This window comes from Schistocerca serialis, chromosome 7 (genome assembly GCF_023864345.2).
Source record: "Schistocerca serialis cubense isolate TAMUIC-IGC-003099 chromosome 7, iqSchSeri2.2, whole genome shotgun sequence".
NCBI lineage: Eukaryota > Metazoa > Arthropoda > Insecta > Orthoptera > Acrididae > Schistocerca > Schistocerca serialis.
The window spans coordinates 271,753,280-271,768,665 of NC_064644.1; the positions used below are offsets into that span (position 1 = coordinate 271,753,280).

Here is a 15,386-nt window from a genome sequence, read left to right on the forward strand (position 1 = left end):
GAACTTCCTTGCAGTTAATATAGTAAAGACCAGTTTCATAGATTTCCCTGCAAATCAGAAGGACCTACAAGAAGTAGCCATTATGCTTAATGACTAGGCTATAAATAAAGTGGACTCTTTTAAATTTTTTTACCTCCATGTCGATAATAGAATGAAACGTCATCTAGGTACTAACATGGTTCTCATCAGCAATATATACTCTTAAGAGTCATCTCCTGTTGGTGACTACAGTATCTCAAAGTCAGCATACTTTGACTATTTTTATTTAATTACTTGTTAAGTATAATATTTCAGGGCAACTCACCAGCGTCAAAAGCAATTTCACTGCACAGAAAAGAGGAATCCGAATAATATTTGGGCTACTGCCACAAACCTCATGCTGTAATCTTTTTAAACAACTCACTATAACAACTACAAGCATCTGAGTACATATACTCTCCGATGTGTACTGTCATAAATAATCCTGCTCACTTTGAAACAAAACTGCCATCACCATCATAATAACACCAGAACAAATGAGATCTCCACTCTGAACTGAAATATTTTGATACTTGTACAAAGGACATCAGCACGCTGGAGCTAAATTTCTCAATCTGTTGCCAAATAATGTAGAAAGCATAAGAAATTATGTATAGCCTATATTTCTTAAAAATGATTTAAGGAACTACCTGCTTGATGCCCTATTTTACACTATGAAAGAGTTCCTTAACAGCAACAAATAGTATCCTTTTTAAGACATGTTATACATAGAATTGTAAATTCCTGTTAATTGAATGAAAATATCTATTTTACCTAAACACCAAACAGAAAAAATAGTGCACACCACATAACTTTTTGTAAACTTTCTTACTACTTCTGCACACTTATGTTGTTGTACTCACTAGTATAGACAGGATTGATATACACAACACCATTAGTGATAATGAGAAACATAAGATACTCTACAACCTAACCATAAGATGCTTTGAAAACACTTAATAGGTGGAAGCTGATTAAATGCAACCAAACTCCAGGCTACAAATGGAATCAGGATACCATTGTGATTGTGACTGATTTTTATTGGTCCCGTGAATTACATTTTGTGTAGCTATTTTTTCTTTATTTATTCATATGACTTAATGGTCATTTTACAGTCTTATTTAAGGTCTTCATATATAAAAGGTTAAATATACACAAAATATACATAATACAGGGTGTACATAAAGCCCAGGAACACTTTCATTATTTATTGCACAAGAATTAAACATTGTACAGAGTCATACATTTTGATTTTTAAAGAGAAATTCTGAAAGTTCTTTTTTTTTTTTTTTTACAAACTTTCGAATGCGAAGCATGAGTGAACCGGCAGACATCAATATGGTAATCAAATGATTGCCATACCTGTCCCAGCATTGCATCGTCGACTGTGGCAGTCGCTTCCTGTATCCTCTCCCGGAGCTCTGCTACATCACGTGGTAGAGCCAGTACATACACCGGATCTTTAATGTGTCCCCACAGAAAAAAGTCACATGGAGTGGGATCTGTGATCGGGAAGGCCATTTCATGAAACATCTCTCGCCTTCCGTATAGCACAGACGGTCCATCGATGCAACAGCTCTGTGTTCAGGTACCCATAATCTTCACGATGAAAATGGGTTGGAGCCCCATCCCGCTAAAAGATGACTGGAGAGCCCGATTGCATTTGAGGCATCAGCCATTACTGCAACATGTCCAAGTAGGAATATCCAGTGACAGTGCTCTCAGCGAAGAAGAATGGCCCGTACAGTATTCGACGTGACAAGACACAAAAACCAATTACCTTTAGGTAATCATGCTCAAATTCAATGCATTTTTGTGTATGCTTTGTACGCCAGATTCAACAATTACGCCTGTTTACTTTCCCATTAGTGTGAAAAGTGGCTTTGTCTCTAAAAATTAAGCTATCAACAATGCCATCCCCATCTTCATTCAATTACTGCAACTGTGAACAAAACTCAAAACGCTTGTCTTTGTCGTCGTCATTGAGCTTCTGCATTAGCTCCAGTTTGAAAGGTTTCATAGACAGATTCTGTCGCAGGACTTTCCATACTGCCAATGGAGCCATTTCGAGTTCACAGGATGCACGACTCACCGATTTCTTTGGACTTCTTATGAATGTCTCTCATAAGCGCTCCACATTCACGTCACTCACACTGGGACATCCGCTTCTCTTTGCCGGGCGCAAACAATGCGTTGTAAAGAATTTGTTGTGCCAGTGGTAAATGGCCTTCCTTGTTGGTGGCTTGTTACCGTACTTGGATCTGAAGATCCGCCGAACAGCTGCAACAGACTTGTTTTTGTGAACTCCAACACGCAGAAAGTTCGCTACGCACCTGAACTCGCCATGTTTGCGACTAGTGCTGACTGTCAATAAATTGCCAAACTACGCTGTGGCGCTATACATGAAAAAAAACTTTCAGGGCTTCTCTTCAAAATTATGTATGTATGATAGCTGTACAATGTTTGGTTCTTATGAAATAAATAATTGAAAGTGTTCCCAGACTTTATGTACACCTTGTATATACATACCAACAAACAATCCAGAGAAAATATTGCATTTTGTATTTAAGTGTGTCCTACTTCGAAGGTCAAATCACAACACTGGACAGCCTGCAGATGAGGACACATTATCACATCTTCTGTGGGGGCCCAATGGGTCGTTCCACAAAGATAGGTCTTGTACTTCTACGTAGCAGCTCTGACAGACCTTTGCTGACTTTCAGCAGCTGTCATTGCTAAAGCTATGTAGGCTAACCCCCTTCAATCAACGTTCCCTACCTTCATACAGCATGGACGGTTTGCACACTTGATATCATCAGCGTCTTTTCGACATTGCAGGGAATTCACCTTTTCGCCACAGAAAGGGACATCATTTGTATAATGGTTCCAACTGAGATCTGGCCAAAAGTTCAGTAGTTTTTACATGAAGACAACTGAAACATTCTGAACTCAAAGAAGCTGATCTACCATCAAATTTATTGGGCTATAGTCCATAAGATCATCAAAGCCATGGTCTGCAACTGCCCAAGTTCAAACTGTATCAGGCTGCTCTATCTCAGCCTTTCGCACCATGATCCACACCACATACATTTTATCTTTGCTTGTCATTCCTCAAATGCATTTGACTGATTATCATTGATCATTCCTATAATTTTCAGTATATCGTTCTGATGTAGTCTGCAGCCATCAAAGACGCGTTGAAGGCCTTAGCCATAGCATTACTCATCAAATATTATTCATCAAAGACCTTCCAAAAATTTTGCTGCAGTTTATCTCAACAAACTTTCAGGATTTCTGCCAACACAACAGCATCAAATAACAGATTCTTCATGAGAATCCACTGCGCTCATCATCATCATCGAAAACCCAGCAGCCTTTGGGGTGAGGACTGCCACCAGACAAATCTAACCAGAGCTTTGTAGGAGGAGAAGGTGATTAGTGTTTAACATCCTGTCGGCAGTTAGGTCATTAGAGATGGAGCACAGATTGGGGGAGGATGGAGAAGGAAAGTGGCCTGCCCCTTGAAGGGACCATCCTGGCGTTTGCCTCAAGCAATTTGAGGAAATCATGGAAAACCTAAATCAGGATGGTCGGACACAGGTTAGAACCATCGTCCTCCTGAATGACCAGAGCTTTGAAGCTCACTACTGTATTTCACCCAGTGGAGCACAGAGGGGGCAGTGCCCATCTGTCTGCCAGCAGCACCGTCTCCACCATTATTGCCCGATAATCAGGTCATCCCTGAGGATGTCCCATAGGCTACATCATCTCCACTCGAATCTCTGGAGACCAAATCCTAGACTCCTGTCATCATTATACTGAGAGCTCCCAGGAAAACCATGCTTGTTGGCCAAGATGGCCATATAACAACTCTTCATTGGAATAGTTTTGACTCCAAGAACATACAGACACAAGCAATGCCTACCTGCAGTATAACTAAGCGATTCTCTGAGTGTTTCCTTCAATCGTTGTAGAAACAATCTGAGTGGATGAATGCTATATCTCAACTGTAATTTCTAGAGTGGTTACTATTGTTCTGCTGTGGGAGGCTTTGCAAGGAAATGTAGTGAGTACCTCTGCCACATGGCAGTAGCCACACTTACTCCACAGAAAAATTACAAACCATAAGAACTTCCCTAATGTCACCTGGGAGAGAACTCGATTAGATATATCAAACACAAATACCATCCTCGCGCTGACATCGAGCATATGAGGTGATCCTACTAAATGTAAAGGTATTGCTTCACTGGAGCAGGTGGCCAGTGATCGAAGTCGCTAACACAGAACAGTCTAAAGTTTCATCGCCTGTATTGTAAGAGAACCATATCACATGGACTATCAATCACAAGAGTGGGTCCCTCTGTCGTTATTTCATAAGCAGTTTTATACTGTTTTTTCTGCTGTAACTACTGCTTTGTACACCACCATACATTTGGTTTTTCCACCACGACTTCAAGGTCTGTCTCGGTGCTAAGCCGACATTAACATGTTTCATTCCATTGGCTCTCACAGGAGGCTGGACATCGCAAGATGTACATTATGCTGCTCCCACAACACAATGGATGGATGAAATAAAAGACAGAGATATTGTTTGTTATCAACAAAAATATGAAGTACATCACAATATATGGAAACTGGAAGAGTTTGCGGCATCGTGGAGCATTTCCAAGCAGCTGTCCAAAGGCGATTATCTCTACATTTAATCTCCTGTTCCACAGTGTAGGGGTAGCAGATGTCTTGGTGATCCATTCCTCGAAGAGACCCCGACTATTGAATCCTCATACTGGCGGTGCATATTGCACCCAGGAGTAGGGGGCAAAGAGAGCACGAGCACATTTAGTTAGTGCAGGTTGCCTATATCAGAGGCAAGTATTCACTCAGGGGCAAACCTATTTTTCTCCTTTGACTGTCAGGTGATTAACCTATTATTTTTCTAATAAGACCCTGGGAGTAATTCTTCCTTTTCATTGACAGGTACTTAACCTATTGTTTCCCCATGCCTCCCCCTCCCCTTCCTCCTCCCAACCCCTCAGGAAATTTTCAACCTCCCTCCTCCCCTCGGTGATACAGGTACACTTTCAGGTCTCAATTATTCAAATAGTCCCCCTCACTCTTATCAATTTGATAAACTACTCAGTTAAATTGATCAATTAGTTAACTGCTCCCCCTTCAGTAAACCCTGCTCTCCCCCCTCCCATCCCCTATATGGAAATTGGCAGCTCTGTGGTGGAGAGGAAAGATCTCACGACAGTAAATTCAGGAGTATATTGTTTATTTATAAAAAAATCTGTTTGCATGGGTTGTATTTCTCTTGTTCATCATGCTATGCTGTTTGGGAAAATGCAGGTCTTGTAAGAAGTAATTAAATCGATTGCTTTTTTTTCATCCTGATCACACAAGGAATAATGTCATGAAACACCCATCATACACAATTTTGTTGTTAAAAGTCTTTCTATTGCAAAGCATGCACCGCCCGCCATCCCCTGACCACTGGATCGCACAGAATGCTACCTCAAACGCTGCCAGGAGTGTGGTTGTACCGACGAGGGCCTGAGAAGCGGCTGCCAAGCGCATGTGTCCCTACTCGCATCCCCCTGATTGACAGATCGGATGTGACACTAACCCTCAAACAAAAGCGTTAGGCGGCAGCATCCCTTTCATACTTGACACCTGAGAAGTTCCTGTCGAAACATGTGCTCTTTCTCCGTTTCTCCTAGTGCCCTGCCAGACCTGCACGAGCCGTAGGTCGTGGTTGGGCCAGAGCACAAACAAAGCAATTTTTACTCAGTAAACCCAATGTGGAATACTGATGCATGCTAGAACTCCATCCTTCCAAGGCAAATTCCTGACTGAGAATGGATTCCGCCATTGGCTCTAATCTGCCGTCTGTGTTGGACAGAAAGGATCTCACGACAATAAATTCAATTACACTCCTGGAAATGGAAAAAAGAACACATTGACACCGGTGTGTCAGACCCACCATACTTGCTCCGGACACTGCGAGAGGGTTGTACAAGCAATGATCACACACACGGCACAGCGGACACACCAGGAACCGCGGTGTTGGCCGTCGAATGGCGCTAGCTGCGCAGCATTTGTGCACCGCCGCCGTCAGTGTCAGCCAGTTTGCCGTGGCATACGGAGCTCCATCGCAGTCTTTAACACTGGTAGCATGCCGCGACAGCGTGGACGTGAACCGTATGTGCAGTTGACGGACTTTGAGCGAGGGCGTATAGTGGGCATGCGGGAGGCCGGGTGGACGTACCGCCGAATTGCTCAACACGTGGGGCGTGAGGTCTCCACAGTACATCGATGTTGTCGCCAGTGGTCGGCGGAAGGTGCACGTGCCCGTCGACCTGGGACCGGACCGCAGCGACGCACAGATGCACGCCAAGACCGTAGGATCCTACGCAGTGCCGTAGGGGACCGCACCGCCACTTCCCAGCAAATTAGGGACACTGTTGCTCCTGGGGTATCGGCGAGGACCATTCGCAACCGTCTCCATGAAGCTGGGCTACGGTCCCGCACACCGTTAGGCCGTCTTCCGCTCACGCCCCAACATCGTGCAGCCCGCCTCCAGTGGTGTCGCGACAGGCGTGAATGGAGGGACGAATGGAGACGTGTCGTCTTCAGCGATGAGAGTCGCTTCTGCCTTGGTGCCAATGATGGTCGTATGCGTGTTTGGCGCCGTGCAGGTGAGCGCCACAATCAGGACTGCATACGACCGAGGCACACAGGGCCAACACCCGGCATCATGGTGTGGGGAGCGATCTCCAACACTGGCCGTACACCACTGGTGATCGTCGAGGGGACACTGAATAGTGCACGGTACATCCAAACCGTCATCGAACCCATCGTTCTACCATTCCTAGACCGGCAAGGGAACTTGCTGTTCCAACAGGACAATGCACGTCCGCATGTATCCCGTGCCACCCAACGTGCTCTAGAAGGTGTAAGTCAACTACCCTGGCCAGCAAGATCTCCGGATCTGTCCCCCATTGAGCATGTTTGGGACTGGATGAAGCGTCGTCTCACGCGGTCTGCACGTCCAGCACGAACGCTGGTCCAACTGAGGCGCCAGGTGGAAATGGCATGGCAAGCCGTTCCACAGGACTACATCCAGCATTTCTACGATCGTCTCCATGGGAGAATAGCAGCCTGCATTGCTGCGAAAGGTGGATATACACTGTACTAGTGCCGACATTGTGCATGCTCTGTTGCCTGTGTCTATGTGCCTGTGGTTCTGTCAGTGTGATCATGTGATGTATCTGACCCCAGGAATGTGTCAATAAAGTTTCCCCTTCCTGGGACAATGAATTCACGGTGTTCTTATTTCAATTTCCAGGAGTGTATATAGCATAGGATAAACCGTCTATTCATAAAATTCAATTTGCAAGTGCTGAATCTCATTTTTATTTGATGGGAAAAGCTCACATCCAGCTACTACATTTCCTCATTACGTAATTACACTGCGGAGGAATGGAGATGTCGTCTTATTGGAAAATTGTCCTGAGTGTGCTCACCTTGACATGCAGGGATCGACTGAGCAAGTGCACAATGCCACCACCAGAAGACATTCCATCCCCTATGCCTCGCCTCATCCTTCCCCTCACCTCCTAGAAGAAATTGATATGAAAAAGACTCACTCTGTGCTCGAGAAGAAGGATCCCTAAATTCACGAAATTCAACTCAAAAGTCAATAACAAATTGATGCATATCCTTTATTTAATCACATTGCAGTAGACGGAGTTCCCCGCTTGGGCAGACATTGTGTATTGTGACTGCATCCCTCCCCACCCACACACCCCCCACCCCGCCGCTCCCCATGACATACCAACTGTAATCACAAGGGAATGGAATGAAGTGCGATATAGTAGCCACCGTTTGGGCTCTCCCGCGTATCTGCCTATCGTCAGGGTGCCGCCAGGAAAGTCAAAACAGCCCCATATCCTAATTAGTGATCACTTTACTAAATACCAGCTACCACGGATCGGGTATCGGCCTCCTTTGACCTCGCGGCCCCCAAACAAAGCATCAAGTGGCGGAATTCTGTTGATGGCAAATTCCAGACTCGCTTCACGTCTCTATGTCTCTCAAGAGGTAACTCCCTGCTAGTCTGTGTGAACCAACGTCTCCGAACATGGACATACAAGTTTTCTTCTCTCCTCAGAATACTGTTTTCCTGTTGGCTAAGGTTGGAGACAAAGGGAAAGCTGACGCAATTTCCATATCAAAAACAGAGCGAAATAATCCATTTGCACTACCTTCTCAAATTAATTGTTTAACAACTTACATGAGCTAAATAGATCGTTTAAAACACTCACTTCCACATTACAATGATCCTTCTTCATAATGAAATGTGTTTTCAACGTGTATCACACACAAACATGTAACACACCACCCGTTGCTAGTCCGATTTTTGCGTGTGTTCACCCCTGGCAAACAACTTACAGAGAAATTGGGAGTGGAACTGTACGCAAAAATGGATAACGCTAGATTTAAATGTGACCCTGTCACCCCTAATTAATCTGTGGTGGTAGCGTTGACGATGAATCACACCTGTTTTTACTTCCAAACATGAATGATCATGAACACTTAGTGTTCAATGACATCAAACACATACACAAAAATAAAATAACGCAAAAGGGTGACTTCAGGATCAACTACTGAAAGTAAAGGCTCTACTGAATCACAATAATTTTATTATACCCTCCAGATCAATGCTGAATAAAACACAATGAAAAATTTACAAATTATCCTCCTGACTGACATTGGCAGTGAACTGTGTTAAAATTGGTCCAAAACGCGATCTCTTGTAACTTGATTGATCGCGTGACATCGACACAGAACGTAAAATACGAAGAACCATTACACCCCAAAGTACCGTGAAACCGCTGTGGAAACAGCAATTGCACGTGATCCAACTATTTAACGTTACTCCTAACACAGGCATAAGCGGGAGCGATCTCACCGTAATGTTCCTGTTGCAGCGGCGGTCTCCGACGGCGACGGCGCGGCTGTGCGGTTGGCGTGTGGCGTCTCGGAAAGTACGCTCCTACACTACTCGGACAACAGACCGCTGTCCGTAAACTTCTCTATTTGCAACGAGCATCCCGGCAGCAAAGAGCTGGCGCGGCTAACGTCCACTCAGAACGAAAAAACCAAGAGGGGAGACGACTTGGGTAACGTCCTCTCAGTACTAGGGCCCAGAACGGAAGAAAACTATTACTGAGAGTCCAGCAAGGTCGCTCTTCACCTTTGTTTTGTCCCCGCAACTTTTACCGAGCGAATCACATCACTAGAAGGTCTCAAAATACCCAGTTTTCCAGTGCCGACCAATGTACGGCCTGGGAACAGAACTCTTTTCCACCTTTCTTTCATTTCTACAAAATTTCACAAGCAAACTCCGCCCTCGCCGGCTGGGAAGAACCACAGCTGTGGGCAATAACACGTTTACTAGAATTTTTCTCCCAAGAGACCACTCGAGATTTTCCCGGCAAGATTCCCCGTCGTAGCGAACACAGATTCTTGCATTGAAAGTTTGTTATTCGGAACTCCTGGCCTGCCGCACTAGAGTAACTCGAAGGCATAAAATTAGTGGGACATAGGCGAGAGCACACACAGGAAAGCCCGTCCAGCTATCCACTGCTCTGTTTCGGTAAACACTTGAACACCTGCAGCTGCACGTCCTTCAGAGGTTGGCGACCGCTGTGGCCTCTCTAAACGGATTACAGAAATCCCCCAGTTCACCATTCATACCGTTAGGCTGTGGCCTACGGCGGCTAGGCGGGGAGGTAGCCGAGCTCTGCTCGCGTACTGAATTTCCGCAAAATCTTATAATTACAAAATCGCGAAATTCTCACATGCCGATGCGTTTCCACATAGATTTCCTGCACCGTAATTTAGAGTATCACTGCAACAAAACCTAAAGTGTCACGTTAAATTGACTCATGTAAGGTGTCACGCTGTTGCCACCCTACAAACATTATACAAATCAAGTAATGAGATTTCCATCACAAATAGATTGTAGTGCTAAATATATCTGAAGTCTCGTACACGCTCTCCTCCACCACAACGTTGCTACTAAATATATCTGATGGAAAAGTCCTGACGATCACACAAACTCGCGATCACGGTGGACGCGCCACTTGCTGTCGGGCGTCGCTCACGTTCGCCAAGGCGCGCCGGCCATGCCTCCTGATATCGAAAGCATGTGTGCACGTAATACAAATACCGGAACAATAAATTGATCAATCGGAAATTTAACGTCGCGATTGGGTTTTTAAAAGTGCTATAGAATTCCTAAATTGTTTTCTCCACTGCATTCGGAAGGAGGGTGGAGGGTGTGTGATGCAACAGAGACAACCACAAATGCCACTGCAAGGCAGAGCCCACTGCGATACATTCAGAAGCACTAAATATAAGATCCAGTCCATAGCAATAAGCTCTCACAGATAGATGTCGGAGACAGCTGAAAACACTCACACATCTTGAGCACTCACTCCCCCCACCCCCCCAAGTCCCCATCTCACCACAGACGTCCACTCTTGGCGCCCCCGTCTACATCTACATATCCATATATACTCCGCCAGCCACCAAGCGGTGTGTGGCGGAGAGCACAGTTCGCGCCAAAGTCATATTCCCCCCCCCCCCCCCCCCTCTGTTCCACTCGCGGATCGCGCGAGGGAAAAACGTCTGTCTGAACGCCTCCGTACGAGCTCTTATTTCCCTTATCTTTGAATGGTGATCACTGTGCGATTTGAAAGTTGGTGGTAATAATATATGGTCTACATCCTCGGTGAAGATCGGATTTCGGAATTTAGTGAGAAGGCCCCTTCTGTTTGGCGCGCCGTCTATCTGCAAGTGTGTTCCACCTCAAACTTTCTAACAGATTTGTAACGTTCTCGCGATGGCTAAAAGTACCAGACACGAATCTTGCCGCTCTTCTTTGGACCTTCTCAATCTCTTGAATCAGACCCAACTGGTAAGGGTCCCATAGAGACGAACAATACTCCAAGACTGGACAAACTAACGTATTGTGAGCTATTTCCTTTGTTGAAGGACTGCATGGCTTCAGGATTCTACCAATAAACCGCACGTACACCGCCAGCGGCACGTAAATAGATTGGTGAAAATTATCGCCACGTCCTCAGTCGCAGTTGTGGACGCGCGTATATGCAAGGGTGCACCCCGGCTGTGGATGGCATTCAGGGATGATTGGAGTGGTAGGAACTCGGAAGTTATCAATACATCCAGCACGAACGTCCATAATTTCGAATCTTCTCTCACGCAACACACACACGTCCGCTTCTGTCGCGCTCACTTATCACACTTCGGCAGCCCTCGCTGCCACGGGAAAGATCAGGCAGGTAGGTGCATTCTTTGTACACGTCAAGGCCTGAGCTAATCCGTTACTTTCGGTTGCCGACTCCTCGTGACTCCTTGCAGGCGGCCGCGATGCACTCCCAAAGAATCAGTTGCAGCTTTTACGTATACAGTAGCTCTAAGCAATTCCACTCCGACATAGACCCTCCAGTTTAAAAAATCTACTTTTCCCATTCCGAGGCAGCGATGTTGTTGACCATACACCTAGAATTTCTCACGCGAAATGTAGATTCCTGGCGTTTATGCGAGTTATTTTCGAAGATTGAGGAAATCGCACAATACACGCGTTTTCACGTCGCTAATTCCCTCTAAGTATTATTTTATCAAGTAGAAAAAAATCATTCTTTATCTGTCACGTCATGCAGCACAGGATTAGAATATTAAACTCATTTTTGGCTCCTGAGGGAGAGTTGAGATCTACCACTGTCACAGCAGGCCCCTCACTTTCGAACACTCTTTTAAGGTAACCTAATATCTCGCCACATACGATGTCTCTTGAGGTAACAGCACAGAGAAGTTGTAAATGTAGGTTTTATACTACGTATCACTTTATAAATTCGGTAACACGTCTGATTTTATTACGATGGTTGTCTCTCCTTGTGTAGGTGGACAACTGAAGATCGTTAAAAGATATTGCTGCAACGAAAACAACACTGATATCAAATTGAAAGGCCAATTAGCTAAATTGCATGGCGAGTAGTTTTCTTATCCAGTAGTCGGGTTACACTCACCAGGTAGTTCAATCTATGGAGGGATGACGACGTTCTTTTCGAGGAACACTATTAAGAACCGACATTTGAAGCTGACCACTGAGGGATTTTACCGCCGGCAACATGCTTTGTACATAAGGACCGTGCTATTAAAAACACTGTCACAACGATAATGTTATCGTCAACCTGCATGAAAAACGGCCTTGGTTCTACAGGCACACACAAGAGTCGCTGATAGTGTAACGTTTTCTGGTACAAACACTGTCAGCGACTTGGACCAAGTCTCTCCATTCAGCCACCTACTTGTACTAGATCGTTTGGAGACGTCTTTTATTACTCGAACCTGTCTGCTACAGCAAAACTCCAACGTTGTTTAGGCAATTCCTTTGCATTTGTAACTGTTCCTCGGTCTCTGCCACGGCTCCCCTGCAGATTTGTCCACGTGATTGCTCCAATTTAAGTCGGAACTGAAGGGGGGTCGGAGAGCGCCATATCCACTACCTTCTGCAACCCATGTAGTAACAGGTTGAGCTAAGTTTAAGCAACAGGACAATCGTTTGGCCACTCGGTGGAAGTGGGAACATATTATCATAGCTCTGCCAACGAAGCTGATCACAGAAGGTTTCTACCGCCAGCAACATACATTATGCGTATGGGCCGCACTCATCCGATCTCATCGACTACTTTACCGTCAACACGCATAAAAAGCGGTCTTGGTTCTACAGGTACACATGCGAGACGCTGATAGTGTTATGCCTTTTGGTAGAAATGCTGTATGCGATTTGGAATCAAGTCTTTCCATTCAAGCACCTAACTCAAATGTATCCTATGGAGATGTCTTTTAATGATTACAGCCACTAGTGAATTATATTCGTGGCACTCTCATATCTCGAAACGAGTCACCTTTTCCGAACCTATCTACTACATGAAATGATAATTAAATGGACACCCTAGCTGCAAACAGGCGTTGATGTACTTCATTGGGGACATGCTGAAAATGTGTGCCCCGACCGGGACTCGAACCCGGGATCTCCTGCTTACATGGCAGACGCTCTATCCATCTGAGCCACCGTGGGCACAGAAGATAGTGCGACTGCAGGGACTTATCCCTTGCACGCTCCCCGTGAGATACAAAAATGGTTCAAATGGCTCTGAGCACTATGGGACTCAACTGCTGAGGTCATTAGTCCCCTAGAACTTAGAACTAGTTAAACCGAACTAACCTAAGGACATCACAAACATCCATGCCCGAGGCAGGATTCGAACCTGCGACCGGAGCGGTCTTGCGGTTCCAGACTGCAGCGCCTTTAACCGCACGGCCCGTGAGATACACATTCCCAACATGTCCACACCACTACATTCGTAGTACGCCTAATAGATGTTTGCCCATCATACTCATTACTCGTGGCAGATTAATCTACCAAGTCCCGAACTCGTACGGGACTTGGTAGATTAATCTGCCACGAGTAATGAGTACGATGGGCAAACATCTATTAGGCGTACTACGAATGTAGTGGTGTGGACATGTTGGGAATGTGTATCTCACGGGGAGCTTGCAAGGGATAAGTCCCTGCAGTCGCACTATCCTCTGTGCCCACGGTGGCTCAGATGGATAGAGCGTCTGCCATGTAAGCAGGAGATCCCGGGTTCGAGTCCCGGTCGGGGCACACATTTTCAGCATGTTCCCAATGAAGTACATCAACGCCTGTTTGCAGCTAGGGTGTCCATTTAATTATCATTTCATTTCTAGCAAAGCTACATGGTCATTCACGGTAACTGTTCTTTCGGGAACAGATACTACCGTCATATATAACTATCTACTACACTAAAATTCCAATAGTCCAAGATAGTCCCTAAGCATCTTGTAAGTGCTCCTCAGTCTCTGCTCTGCCATTCCTGTAGCTTTGCGCATGTGATCGTTCCGATTTAAGTCGGAACTGAGCAGAACTCAGAGAGCACTGTATCTACCACATTCTGCAACCAGTGTAGAAGCAGAGTGAGCTGAGTTAATGCGAAAGGACCGTGTTTTGACCACTCGGTGGAAACGGGAACATGTTGTCGTAGCTCCGCTAAAAGTGGACGATGTGTAAGGTCAGTGCCAAACGAAGTCTGCTAGCGCAACACAAGGTAGTATCAAATAGAGTACAAACAGTTATGGGTGTGTTTCTTAACACGAAAGTTAGGGAGACTCCACATCATACAGGAACTGGAAGACAGACGAGGATTTTGTAACTGCATCGCGATGCGATGCAAGCACTGCATACCGAAGCAGATCTGCATCCTTCAGGGTGCATTCACATCTGTCACCCAAACATTTTATCATCGTTATTCTGTACCATCCAACAGAGAAAACTATGAACCATAAAAGCCCTGCTAACTTCATCCGAAAGTGAGCTCGAAAAGATTTTTACTGCATCTCTCTCTTCCGATACACCGAAAACAAATACCGTCTGGTGCCGGCGTCGAGCATGTGTGGCGATCCTATTAACTATACAGGTATTGACCTACTGGAGCAGATGGCATGTGATCGAAGTCGCTTGCACAGACCAGTGTAAAGTTTTATCACCTGTACTGTAGGAGGACCATATACCACAGACTATCAGTCACAAGAGGGGCTCCCCGTTTGTTTTTATGGTAAATACATTGTTTTTTTTCTGCTGTAAGGTGTTTTGTACACCGACGTACATTTTGTTTTTCCCACCACGACTACGAGGTCCGTGTCAGGTTCTAAACTGACATTAACACATTGGCTCTCACAGAAAACTGGATATCGCACATGTAAATCATGTTGTTGTTGCTGTTAACACAACACACACACTGGATGATTTTAAATAAAACACAGTCACAACATATGGAAACTGAAAGAGTTTTGCGGCGTTGTTGAGCGTTTGCAAACTGCTGTCCGATGGTGATTGACAGCCTCAACATTTAAACTCATCTTTCACAGTAATGGAGCACTTCCAAACTGCTGTCTGAAGGTGATTGATAGCCTCAACATTTAAACTCATCCTTCACAGTGATGGAATAGCTGATAGGTCAGCCTTCCATTTAGATTGATTCCTCGTATTGCAGTCATGCATGCAATCACTGTTTCGGTGCTAGCCATCCCCGGAGGGTGTTGCCCCTCCACCAAGACTCTTTCTCCATCTCAGACAAGTGATCTCAGTCAATCACTATGTGACAATCAACAGCGAACCAGTGAATGGATGGGATGGAAAAGACACCACCAACGTACTGTAATAATAAGCATCACAGTTGGTGGTGTGGGTAATT

The 15,386-nt window shown here is 45.2% G+C and overlaps 2 non-coding genes across 2 annotated transcripts; one reads left to right on the top strand and one right to left on the bottom strand.

Moving 5' to 3' along the window:
* Nucleotides 1-13,115: 13,115 nt before the first annotated feature.
* Trnat-ugu (transfer RNA threonine (anticodon UGU)) lies at nt 13,116-13,190 on the bottom strand. The gene has a single exon. It is a non-coding gene; the product is annotated as a tRNA-Thr (tRNA).
* Nucleotides 13,191-13,705: 515 nt separating this feature from the next.
* Nucleotides 13,706-13,780, top strand: Trnat-ugu (transfer RNA threonine (anticodon UGU)). The gene has a single exon. It is a non-coding gene; the product is annotated as a tRNA-Thr (tRNA).
* The last annotated feature ends 1,606 nt before the right edge of the window (nt 13,781-15,386 follow it).